Below are 14,100 nucleotides of genomic sequence, written 5' to 3'. Positions count from 1 at the left end.
GCACACTTTTGCTGCAGGAGTGCCACTGCCAGTGTGACTGACCAGTGACCTGACCACACTGACCACCAGTATAGTTAGTAGTATACTTATATTGTGATTGCCTGAAAAAGTTAAACACTCGTCGTGTGACTTCACTTGTGTGTTGTTTTTTTTTTTATTCTATAAAAATAAAACTCATTCTGCTGACAGACAGTGTCCAGCAGGTCCGTCATTATATAATATATAATATATACCTGTCCGGCTGCAGTAGTGATATATATATATTTTTTATATCATTTATCATCCAGTCGCAGCAGACACAGTACGGTAGTTCACGGCTGTGGCTACCTCTGTGTCTGCACTCGGCAGGCAGTCCGTCCATAATTGTATACCACCTAACCGTGTTTTTTTTTTCTTCTTTATACATACATACTACTACGACATCTCTTTATCAACCAGTCTATATTAGCAGCAGACACAGTACAGTACGGTAGTTCACGGCTGTGGCTACCTCTGTGTCTGCACTCGGCAGGCAGTCCGTCCATAATTGTATACCACCTAACCGTGGTTTTTTTTTCTTTCTTCTTTATACATACATAGTTACATAGACATCTCTTTATCAACCAGTCTATATTAGCAGCAGACACAGTACAGTACGGTAGTTCACGGCTGTGGCTACCTCTGTGTCTGCACTCGGCAGGCAGTCCGTCCATAATTGTATACCACCTAACCGTGGTTTTTTTTTCTTTCTTCTTTATACATACATAGTTACATAGACATCTCTTTATCAACCAGTCTATATTAGCAGCAGACACAGTACAGTACGGTAGTTCACGGCTGTGGCTACCTCTGTGTCTGCACTCGGCAGGCAGTCCGTCCATAATTGTATACCACCTAACCGTGGTTTTTTTTTCTTTCTTCTTTATACATACATAGTTACATAGACATCTCTTTATCAACCAGTCTATATTAGCAGCAGACACAGTACAGTACGGTAGTTCATGGCTGTGGCTACCTCTGTGTCTGCACTCGGCAGGCAGTCCGTCCATAATTGTATACCACCTAACCGTGGTTTTTTTTTCTTTCTTCTTTATACATACATAGTTACATAGACATCTCTTTATCAACCAGTCTATATTAGCAGCAGACACAGTACAGTACGGTAGTTCACGGCTGTGGCTACCTCTGTGTCTGCACTCGGCAGGCAGTCCGTCCATAATTGTATACCACCTAACCGTGGTTTTTTTTTCTTTCTTCTTTATACATACATACTACTACGACATCTCTTTATCAACCAGTCTATATTATTAGCAGCAGACACAGTACAGTACGGTAGTTCACGGCTGTGGCTACCTCTGTGTCTGCACTCGGCAGGCAGTCCGTCCATAATTGTATACCACCTAACCGTGGTTTTTTTTTCTTTCTTCTTTATACATACATACTACTACGACATCTCTTTATCAACCAGTCTATATTATTAGCAGCAGACACAGTACAGTACGGTAGTTCACGGCTGTGGCTACCTCTGTGTCTGCACTCGGCAGGCAGTCCGTCCATAATTGTATACCACCTAACCGTGGTTTTTTTTTCCTTTCTTCTTTATACATACATAGTTACATAGACATCTCTTTATCAACCAGTCTATATTAGCAGCAGACACAGTACAGTACGGTAGTTCACGGCTGTGGCTACCTCTGTGTCTGCACTCGGCAGGCAGTCCATAATTGTATACTAGTATCCATCTCCATTGTTTACCTGAGGTGCCTTTTAGTTGTGCCTATTAAAATATGGAGAACAAAAATGTTGAGGTTCCAAAATTAGGGAAAGATCAAGATCCACTTCCACCTCGTGCTGAAGCTGCTGCCACTAGTCATGGCCGAGACGATGAAATGCCAGCAACGTCGTCTGCCAAGGCCGATGCCCAATGTCATAGTACAGAGCATGTCAAATCCAAAACACCAAATATCAGTAAAAAAAGGACTCCAAAACCTAAAATAAAATTGTCGGAGGAGAAGCGTAAACTTGCCAATATGCCATTTACCACACGGAGTGGCAAGGAACGGCTGAGGCCCTGGCCTATGTTCATGGCTAGTGGTTCAGCTTCACATGAGGATGGAAGCACTCAGCCTCTCGCTAGAAAACTGAAAAGACTCAAGCTGGCAAAAGCACCGCAAAGAACTGTGCGTTCTTCGAAATCCCAAATCCACAAGGAGAGTCCAATTGTGTCGGTTGCGATGCCTGACCTTCCCAACACTGGACGTGAAGAGCATGCGCCTTCCACCATTTGCACGCCCCCTGCAAGTGCTGGAAGGAGCACCCGCAGTCCAGTTCCTGATAGTCAGATTGAAGATGTCAGTGTTGAAGTACACCAGGATGAGGAGGATATGGGTGTTGCTGGCGCTGGGGAGGAAATTGACCAGGAGGATTCTGATGGTGAGGTGGTTTGTTTAAGTCAGGCACCCGGGGAGACACCTGTTGTCCGTGGGAGGAATATGGCCGTTGACATGCCAGGTGAAAATACCAAAAAAATCAGCTCTTCGGTGTGGAGGTATTTCACCAGAAATGCGGACAACAGGTGTCAAGCCGTGTGTTCCCTTTGTCAAGCTGTAATAAGTAGGGGTAAGGACGTTAACCACCTCGGAACATCCTCCCTTATACGTCACCTGCAGCGCATTCATAATAAGTCAGTGACAAGTTCAAAAACTTTGGGTGACAGCGGAAGCAGTCCACTGACCAGTAAATCCCTTCCTCTTGTAACCAAGCTCACGCAAACCACCCCACCAACTCCCTCAGTGTCAATTTCCTCCTTCCCCAGGAATGCCAATAGTCCTGCAGGCCATGTCACTGGCAATTCTGACGATTCCTCTCCTGCCTGGGATTCCTCCGATGCATCCTTGCGTGTAACGCCTACTGCTGCTGGCGCTGCTGTTGTTGCTGCTGGGAGTCGATGGTCATCCCAGAGGGGAAGTCGTAAGACCACTTTTACTACTTCCACCAAGCAATTGACTGTCCAACAGTCCTTTGCGAGGAAGATGAAATATCACAGCAGTCATCCTACAGCAAAGCGGATAACTGAGGCCTTGGCATCCTGGGTGGTGAGAAACGTGGTTCCGGTATCCATCATTACTGCAGAGCCAACTAGAGACTTGTTGGAGGTACTGTGTCCCCGGTACCAAATACCATCTAGGTTCCATTTCTCTAGGCAGGCGATACCGAAAATGTACACAGACCTCAGAAAAAGACTCACCAGTGTCCTAAAAAATGCAGTTGTACCCAATGTCCACTTAACCACGGACATGTGGACAAGTGGAGCAGGGCAGGGTCAGGACTATATGACTGTGACAGCCCACTGGGTAGATGTATGGACTCCCGCCGCAAGAACAGCAGCGGCGGCACCAGTAGCAGCATCTCGCAAACGCCAACTCTTTCCTAGGCAGGCTACGCTTTGTATCACCGCTTTCCAGAATACGCACACAGCTGAAAACCTCTTACAGCAACTGAGGAAGATCATCGCGGAATGGCTTACCCCAATTGGACTCTCCTGTGGATTTGTGGCATCGGACAACGCCAGCAATATTGTGTGTGCATTAAATATGGGCAAATTCCAGCACGTCCCATGTTTTGCACATACCTTGAATTTGGTGGTGCAGAATTTTTTAAAAAACGACAGGGGCGTGCAAGAGATGCTGTCGGTGGCCAGAAGAATTGCGGGACACTTTCGGCGTACAGGCACCACGTACAGAAGACTGGAGCACCACCAAAAACTACTGAACCTGCCCTGCCATCATCTGAAGCAAGAAGTGGTAACGAGGTGGAATTCAACCCTCTATATGCTTCAGAGGTTGGAGGAGCAGCAAAAGGCCATTCAAGCCTATACAATTGAGCACGATATAGTAGGTGGAATGCACCTGTCTCAAGCGCAGTGGAGAATGATTTCAACGTTGTGCAAGGTTCTGATGCCCTTTGAACTTGCCACACGTGAAGTCAGTTCAGACACTGCCAGCCTGAGTCAGGTCATTCCCCTCATCAGGCTTTTGCAGAAGAAGCTGGAGACATTGAAGGAGGAGCTAACACGGAGCGATTCCGCTAGGCATGTGGGACTTGTGGATGGAGCCCTTAATTCGCTTAACAAGGATTCACGGGTGGTCAATCTGTTGAAATCAGAGCACTACATTTTGGCCACCGTGCTCGATCCTAGATTTAAAGCCTACCTTGGATCTCTCTTTCCGGCAGACACAAGTCTGCTGGGGTTGAAAGACCTGCTGGTGACAAAATTGTCAAGTCAAGCGGAACGCGACCTGTCAACATCTCCTCCTTCACATTCTCCCGCAACTGGGGGTGCGAGGAAAAGGCTCAGAATTCCGAGCCCACCCGCTGGCGGTGATGCAGGGCAGTCTGGAGCGACTGCTGATGCTGACATCTGGTCCGGACTGAAGGACCTGACAACGATTACGGACATGTCGTCTACTGTCACTGCATATGATTCTCTCAACATTGATAGAATGGTGGAGGATTATATGAGTGACCGCATCCAAGTAGGCACGTCACACAGTCCGTACTTATACTGGCAGGAAAAAGAGGCAATTTGGAGGCCCTTGCACAAACTGGCTTTATTCTACCTAAGTTGCCCTCCCACAAGTGTGTACTCCGAAAGAGTGTTTAGTGCCGCCGCTCACCTTGTCAGCAATCGGCGTACGAGGTTACATCCAGAAAATGTGGAGAAGATGATGTTCATTAAAATGAATTATAATCAATTCCTCCGCGGAGACATTGACCAGCAGCAATTGCCTCCACAAAGTACACAGGGAGCTGAGATGGTGGATTCCAGTGGGGACGAATTGATAATCTGTGAGGAGGGGGATGTACACGGTGATATATCGGAGGGTGATGATGAGGTGGACATCTTGCCTCTGTAGAGCCAGTTTGTGCAAGGAGAGATTAATTGCTTCTTTTTTGGGGGGGGTCCAAACCAACCCGTCATATCAGTCACAGTCGTGTGGCAGACCCTGTCACTGAAATGATGGGTTGGTTAAAGTGTGCATGTCCTGTTTTGTTTATACAACATAAGGGTGGGTGGGAGGGCCCAAGGACAATTCCATCTTGCACCTCTTTTTTCTTTTCTTTTTCTTTGCATCATGTGCTGATTGGGGAGGGTTTTTTGGAAGGGACATCCTGCGTGACACTGCAGTGCCACTCCTAAATGGGCCCGGTGTTTGTGTCGGCCACTAGGGTCGCTAATCTTACTCACACAGTCAGCTACCTCATTGCGCCTCATTTTTTCTTTGCGTCATGTGCTGTTTGGGGAGGGTTTTTTGGAAGGGACATCCTGCGTGACACTGCAGTGCCACTCCTAGATGGGCCCGGTGTTTGTGTCGGCCACTAGGGTCGCTAATCTTACTCACACAGCTACCTCATTGCGCCTCTTTTTTTCTTTGCGTCATGTGCTGTTTGGGGAGGGTTTTTTGGAAGGGACATCCTGCGTGACACTGCAGTGCCACTCCTAGATGGGCCCGGTGTTTGTGTCGGCCACTAGGGTCGCTAATCTTACTCACACAGCTACCTCATTGCGCCTCTTTTTTTCTTTGCGTCATGTGCTGTTTGGGGAGGGTTTTTTGGAAGGGCCATCCTGCGTGACACTGCAGTGCCACTCCTAGATGGGCCCGGTGTTTGTGTCGGCCACTAGGGTCGCTAATCTTACTCACACAGCTACCTCATTGCGCCTCTTTTTTTCTTTGCGTCATGTGCTGTTTGGGGAGGGTTTTTTGGAAGGGACATCCTGCGTGACACTGCAGTGCCACTCCTAGATGGGCCCGGTGTTTGTGTCGGCCACTAGGGTCGCTTATCTTACTCACACAGCGACCTCGGTGCAAATTTTAGGACTAAAAATAATATTGTGAGGTGTGAGGTATTCAGAATAGACTGAAAATGAGTGTAAATTATGGTTTTTGAGGTTAATAATACTTTGGGATCAAAATGACCCCCAAATTCTATGATTTAAGCTGTTTTTTAGTGTTTTTTGAAAAAAACACCCGAATCCAAAACACACCCGAATCCGACAAAAAAAATTCGGTGAGGTTTTGCCAAAACGCGTTCGAACCCAAAACACGGCCGCGGAACCGAACCCAAAACCAAAACACAAAACCCGAAAAATTTCAGGCGCTCATCTCTAATGGCAATACTATGATATCTGCGCAAATGTCTTTGGACACACAGCTATCTGCAATCCGGTGAGTCTGTCTTCCAGTTCACAGTACACTGCTACAGAAGACAGTCAAGATCCTGAAGATACACAGACAACCAGTGAAGTCTGCCCGCCATCACCCCTGTTAATTGAGGACACACCTGAGAACAGCGAACCTGAACATGACACATCTACCCACCTGTCCACGCATACATCTAGCTATGATGACAGCATAACTGACACCATTGGTGATGTCGCGGAAGCTCAGACCAGTGACTGTGGGACTGTGCAAAGAGCCGTCGCCGTTACCCCAACTTTGCAGGAAAACAGTAAGTATATTTTCTCAATTTTAAACACACATAGCACAGTATAGGGTTAAATATGAGCCAGTGTTAAAGGTGGGTGGCCGTTTTCTCCACTGCTGCACATCCCCAATTTTTTCACAACATGTGGTGACGGGGGTAGTATGAGTGGCCGGCGTGCCGGCAGCAGGGCGAGTAAATGAGCCCCTTGCGGGAGCTGAATATGCAGTCAGGGAAGGGGGTTAGGGTAGGGAGGGGGAAGCTTAGGGTTTGGCTGTGGGGTTATCCACCACCCAGGGGAACTTAGAGTTATGTACTTACGTATGTACTTGGTGAAAGGCTAGGGGGGGACACCATAATGACCAATTATGTTCAGGATTTCCACGCTCAAAATGCATGCATTGAGAACCACGGGATATAGTTTTCACTGCTTTATATATAGATCAATGTAACTTGTTGCAGAGTTAAGCTAGTGTGTAGGTGGGTTAATGCCACAAACATGTTTGCTAACGCTGCTATGTTTATGTATGCTCATTTTTTTAATATTATCTTCACAGTTTTCAACATTCTGTCTATAAGGAAGAAACTAAACAAAGCAGAGCAAGTAGCTAAAGCCATGACAAATGTCCTTGTTGAACAACTCAGAGAGATGGACACTGCTATGTCCGCACAGGAGGATGCAAGGCTTGACAGGTTTATAGAGGCCGAGCGCCAAATGCAAGACACATTTATTGCCCAAGTCATGACAATACAGGAATGCATGAATAGAGAGCAGCATGAGCATCATAGGGAATTGCAACAAATGAACATGGCGTTCTTTGAACGTTTGATCAATACTGCAAGAGCACCAACACCACAGCTCACAATACCCTGAGCAGGGTTTTTCCACATTTAATTCTGGACCATACTATGCCCCAAGTACTGCAGCATCTAACGCACAAAGTTCAGAGTTTAGTGTATACCGCAATTTAACTTGAACTTATGGGCACATTTATCAACGAGTGATACATTTCACTGTGAGTGATAAATAGCACCATCCACACAGCTCCCAGATGTTTTTTTTCCTTACAGATAGGAGTTAGGAGCTGTTTGGCTGGAGCAAATTATCACTCACATTGAAATGTATCACTTGTGATAAATAACCACAGTGTGGTTAATAACAAAGTGTTTCTGCACAACTGTTTGTGCATTATGTTTAATTATAATGGTTTAAATGGTTTCTAATGTTTATTTTGTATAGTGTCTACAAACCTCCAAACAAACACTTATTTTTGTATTTTTGTACAGTAATTATTTTACTTAGTAAAACAAGTACTTATTACTTAGTACTAAGTACTTAGTACTTATTTTTGTACAGTAATATACTGCAGGGAGACTGTGGCTATACATTGATGTAATTGTATGTACAAGCCTAACAGTGTGCATTTTTCTTTGGAATTAAAAAGTTATGTGAAACTATATGCATAATGTACCCGAATGTGCGTATCAGTAGACCATGTTTTCTTTGTTTTGGAACTAATAGAAACTATTGTTTCACCATATATACACATGGTGTTTATGTGTTTATTTTTGTGCCTACAAATTGCACCTACAACACAAAGGTGGTAAACAAAATAAACAAAATATAATTAACCTAACATGTTGTGACGACTTTTATAACACTCAACTTTTCTAATAATGATGAAAGGGTTGTAACTACTATTGTAACAGTACTGCAAGGTTTGGTGTAATAGTGTTACGGATTTGTTCTGCTGTGCAGTTTGTGTCAGCACCAAAAAATGCACATTCAACATGTGGGTTTCCAACCTCAGGGTCCTCACAGTCCACTCAGGAAGAAATAGTTCATTTTTAAGTTCGCAGACGTTGTGGAATATACAGCACGCAGCTACTACATTAGGCATGATCTTTAGGTCCACATAATTTCGCTTCATCAAACAACGCCATCTTGCTTTTAACCTGCCAAAGGCGTTCTCCACCACCATCCTTGCCGAACTCAGTGTGTCTGTATAGGTTTCTTTTTCATGGCTCAACTGGACCTGTTGGGTGTAACCTTTTATAAACCAGTGACGTAAAGGGTATGCTGCATCCCCGATGATGTGAACGGGGATCTCTAACCCATTCACGATCTTAGAATACTGTTTTAAAATGGGGAAAAGAATATATTGCAGAAGAGTCAGTCAAAAGTACGATATGCAACCATTACAGCTAAAATACAGCACATAGGAGATTATATAAAACAATGTTTACCTCTTTGGGGTGCAGCCAGCCATCCTGCTTCTCCTCTACGATGCTGAAAAGTTCTGAATTGGCATAAACTCAGGAGTCATGAGATCGTTCTGGCCAGCCAATAAACACATCTAGGAAACTAAAATACAGTTAAATTAAAAAAAGTTATACTGTAAAACACCCATGCAACTCATCCCACCACCCAAAAAAAACCCACTTACCAATATTTGTGGTCCACAACAACCTGTAATATGATTGAGTGCCAGCCTTTCCTAATGAAATAGTCTGCAGGGTTGTCACGTGGGGCAATAATGGGGATGTGTGTCCCATCAATCGCTCCTGCACACTGCAGATAGCCTCGCTTCACAAATCCTTTTATGGTATCCTGTAAGTGCTGTCCTTGTGGTAAAGATATGAAGCGCTTGTATAAGGTAGACACCATTGCCTGAGTCACCTGGTGGACTATGACACAGACTGTGGAGATCCCATCACCGAACAGGCATGAAATTGTGCTGTACTCTCCCAAGGTAGCATACCACCACAATGCAATGGCTAGCCTCCTGCGTGCCTCGATGGGTCTCCTAAGCCTGGTGGTCTGCATGTCAAGAGCTGGGGTAAGTCCAGGATGTAATCAAAGGTTGCACGAGACATACGGAAGTTAGCCATCCACTCTTCATCCTGGTAAGCTTCCACAGTCCTCATAAAGGCTTCTCCGTGCCGGCGATCTCTGGATCACAATGATCGGATGGTCCTTATTCTGGATGATATGAGGCCTCTCCTCCTGTGCAAATATTGGCGTCGACTAGCATTCCTCTCCACCATAAATTGCGCCCTCCTCCTCATAAAATATATGTGCAGTATACTGCACAGTGTGACAAGCTGCATAATACTCTCACTGGCTGCATTAAACATCTGTAAAGCAGAAAGAATCATGAGCTCGGGCATACACAGTGGTACTCTGTTGGCCATGACTGCAGCAATACAGTGAGCAGGCCCCACCCCTCCCTTTGCTTGCCTATTGTGACCTCATCTATGTGAGCCAGAAAAATGTCCATTTCTAATGACAACATATGTATTTGCTGGGATTTCCCGGAATCAGTGTAAACGGGGGTGTCCCGGGTCGATCCCAGGTCTAAGTGCAGTGTGAAAGGGGTCATTCCTGGGTTGTGTCCCGGGATGCGTCCGGGAACACATTCCCGGGTGTGACCCGGCTCTGTCAGTCTGAAAGGGGTATTATTGTAGGAGGATGCCATTCTGTGTGTGAGTTTACAAGTTATCATGGATAATCCTGTTTAACCCATCTATTATCCTTATATGGTCACACAGGAAATAAATTTGAGGTTACAGGTAATCTCTCTCTGAAGATGCTCCTCCACAGGAGACAATCAGGACTTAAACCAATTTCCCTGTCATTGTTCCTTCTGTTAACTGTCCTCTGTTAAACCTTGGTCTCTGACAGACAACTCGGAGTCTGACCCAGAATGTGGTCAGCAGGAGGCCAGCTGTGGGAGGGAGTAGGGAAATACCTGAAATGGGATCTCACCAATCAGGAACCTGTGTCCTCTCCCAAGGTGAGAATGGCATGGTGGGCATTTGGAAGGTTTTAAAAGAGGTTGCACATGTCAGCTCCTGATGTTAGTCGCAGGACTCTGGCTAAGGGGTGATTCTCTGCCAGGATACCTTGTGGAACACATCACCAGTGCTGTGTGGACTTATAAGTATTTACTTCTGCTTGGATTTATACAAATATTCTCCTGTGTACTAATCTGCTATCACTGCTGTGTGGACTCAGTGATAGTTCTGCTGTGTGGACCTGTCCATCCGTAATCTCTGTGTGGAATTGCTGTGGACCTAAATCCTCTACTGGGACTTACTATCTGGACTGCTACCTGTATACTGTTTCTGGGTTATATTTACTTGTTTCCTGTGAATTATCTATTCCTGTGTGCGGTGAGAAATAAACTATCACTTTGGTTTCATCGGCTCTATGTCTGAGTGATTAAAAGAACTCTGTAACCTCACATTTGGTGGCAGTGACAGTGGGATCATTCAGACACCAAACAATGAGCACAGAAAACAGCATTGGAGTAAAAATTAACTATCTGCTAACAAGGCAAGTGTTGGAAGGAGTATGGAAGTCGCCCAAGTCGGGACATATGTAGCAGAGATCCAGGAATCAAGAAAGCTAGGTGTGGAGCAGGAGCAACCCCGTATATTGGTGCTGAGTGATGGGGGAATGCTTTTTGTAAAACCATCTGAGATGGACTTTATTAAGGAAAGTCAGGAGAACTTCCCAGATGTGGTAGGAGAATGGTCCAAGGAGACTGGGGTGAGTTACTATACCACTTCACTGCCTGAGCAGCAGATACCAAAGGAACCTTCAGACCTTGCAATACTTTTCCAGGAGCAACCAATAACGCTTCATGAGATTGCAATGACAGTACAGAATACCCACACCGCAGACCAGTTAGCAGTAAGCTATGACTCTTTGTCAAGAACTGCAGGAAGTCTTTTGTCGGTGGATCCAAACAAAAGGGCTAGAGCCAGTAAAAGCAGGGGCGCTTGAGATTTTACCCAGCCTTCTAGATTGGGTGTCCACGTGGAAGCCACCACAGCAGGGAAAGCCAGAAAGTTTGCTGAATCAGGGGCCAAGGAGACCCAGCAACCGAGGATCAGAGATACCACACTTTAGACAAATCTGGAAGCGGTGCCACCCATGTGGACAATGGGGGCATCTCCGTCAGGAGTGTCCCAGAAAGAAAGGTCAATCCGACAATTCATCACCCATGGGGGTTGTTGGCAGGAGCCACCTCTGGGAAAACAAACACTATCACCCTGATGCGCCTGAGGCAAGGGGAGTATGTGCTACTTGCAATATTGTGGCCAGTGGAAGGGAGAGCAACAGGCAAAGGAAGGACTTCCATCCCTGCACAACAGCGACGACCAGGTACCCGCAGCCCATTTTTTTCTATCTCTGGGCCTCTGAGGGTGAGTAGCCAAAAACATCCTGAGGTTGGGTTAGTCCTGGTGGGGGAAGAAAACTTTAGACTTCAGGAAGTTCAGTTGCTAGATCCAGAACTAGAAGGCATGTGGCGTTTAGCAGATATGTCAGATGAGAGAGGGGTGGTAGAGGATTATGCTTGGGTGGATGGATTACTGTATATGGTGTCCAGAACAAATCATAGGTACAGGCTGGTAGTCCCACTCGAATATCGGTGTTGGTTCCTAGCTCAAGCCCATGGGGCAAGCTGGTACCGACCACCAGGTAAAAGGGAGAACACTAGCCTGACTCAGACAGCAGTTCATGTGGGTAGGATTAGCAAGGGATGTAGACCGCTAAATAGCCAACTGTGCAGACTGCCAGAATAAGTTAGGACAGGGATACATCAGTGACAGTCAGACACAAAAAAAGGGTAGGCAGCATAGACAGCAGGACTGGGAGGACTGCACACTAGTACAGTCAGTAGCCCCTGTAGGGGATAGGAAGCAGCAAGATTCCCACAAAAAGCCGATCCATAAGTGGATGTAAACCAGGAAAATGGGTAACCCCAGAGCAGAAGGGAACTGGGGGAGGTGGAGGCAGAGGCATGTAGGACCCCTGGAAAAGCAGGTAACCATGGAAAAGCAGTGTGGCGGTCGCTCAGGCAGTAGGGCTCAGAGTAGCTGCTGGAGAAATAGACCAGGACTTCCCACAGAGGTTCGGGGAATTGACCGATTCAGGAGACTGCGAGAATATAACACAGTGCAACAAGTGAATGCTGGAGGCTGCACAAGGCCCAACAGGAAATCGGTTCAACTTGCAGGGGGACCACCTAATGCCTGCCACAGTGTCTGCAGAAAGAAATGGGGCTCAAGTTTTAAAAGGTGGGAGATGGGCAGCCTTGTACACAGGTGTTTTGGGCCCAAAGACAATTGCTAAAAGGAACCCCTAACTGGGAATCTGGTGGAATACTCAAAAACTGTGAAATACTACTCATAATTCCACTAGATCCAAATGGCTGCACTAAACTCTTCCGGTAGCATGGCACTCAGCACTTGTGATCCAGGTGAGATACTGGCTTTGGAGGGGGGAGTGCTGGCACAGGACCAGCCTGTGCTGTTGACTTCCCTGCAGCCACCAGCTAAATTGTTCCTTATGGAGGTTCCATCCCCAGCCCTGGGCATTGAGCCCACATGTTGTACTGAAATTTCTCAGCCCCCTAGTTGGGGTTTGAGGAAGGAAGGACTGGACAGAGTTGCGGAAGTGCCCGGGGCAGAACCCCGAAATTGGCCTGCCTTTAGGCAGCTGTTCTTTGTGCAAGGGGGAGGTGGAAAGTACTTCTTGCCCCGTTGTGCCAAAGGCAAAGTTATTAGTACACCCAATAGGTGTGCTGGGTGTAAAAGTTTGCAATGTTGTGGAGTGGGGATACCGAGCTTCTGAATTGCTAAATCCACAGCTGGTGAGAATGGATACAGTATGTCATATTGTAGTATTGTCCTTGCTGGTTGTCTAACAATACGGCCTCTTACCACATGGGTCTGGTGTGACATCACCCTGTGGGACTCAGGTGGTACACACACGCATAAGATTCTCTCCCTTGCACCCCACTGATCCTGGTTGGTAATGTTTCCTCAACACTTTGGAACAAGGAGTAAAAAGTAGAGGAAGGAATGTAAAGATATGAGGCAGAGGGCTAAAATTGTATTTATGGCGTTTCAATCTTTATAGGGTTTAATGTACTTTTTATTCCTTTTGTTCCATTATATATCTGGCTTGTGTCACTATTATCCCATGTGTGTGTTCATTCGTTAGCCTATATATTCTGAACTATAATCTTACTCAGGTAAATACAGGTGTGCTGTGACCTGGCACATAGTGCTGTCATGTTATGTTATTGTAGGAGGATGCCATTCTGTGTAGGCCTACGCAGATGAAGGAAAAAAGGCTATCATCAGAGAAAAGGACAAACTTAGGAAGGCTGCAGCACTGGCAAGTCACCAGCAGACAGAAAAAGAGAAAAGAAATGTCAACTTATTATGCAACGCCTCCGAACTTCGAGGAAATCAGCAGAAAAAAATGTAGTTAATGAGACTCCTAGACGAATTCCAGTATTTAGTAGTGTACAATCACTGGGAAAAGCTGTTGCTAAAGTAAAACTATCTCTGCCAACAAGAGATTAAGCATTGGCTTAAGCAAAAAGTTAAATATTAATGCCTCACCTGAGAAAAAACATGAAAGGCCCGATCTTTCTCTTGATTTTTAAATAATGGAGGCAGTAAATAATTTCTTCTTGCAAGATGATATTAACCACTGTTGGCCTGGCGGAAAAGTATACATTATGATAGAAACAACAAATGGAAAGGAGAATATAGAGCGTCGATATCTTGTGAAGACTGTCATGGAGTTTTATGAACTTTTTAAGAAGGAACATC

This window comes from Pseudophryne corroboree, chromosome 8, assembly GCF_028390025.1.
Source record: "Pseudophryne corroboree isolate aPseCor3 chromosome 8, aPseCor3.hap2, whole genome shotgun sequence".
In the NCBI taxonomy this organism is placed as follows: domain Eukaryota; kingdom Metazoa; phylum Chordata; class Amphibia; order Anura; family Myobatrachidae; genus Pseudophryne; species Pseudophryne corroboree.
Note: the sequence above shows the minus strand (reverse complement) of the source record.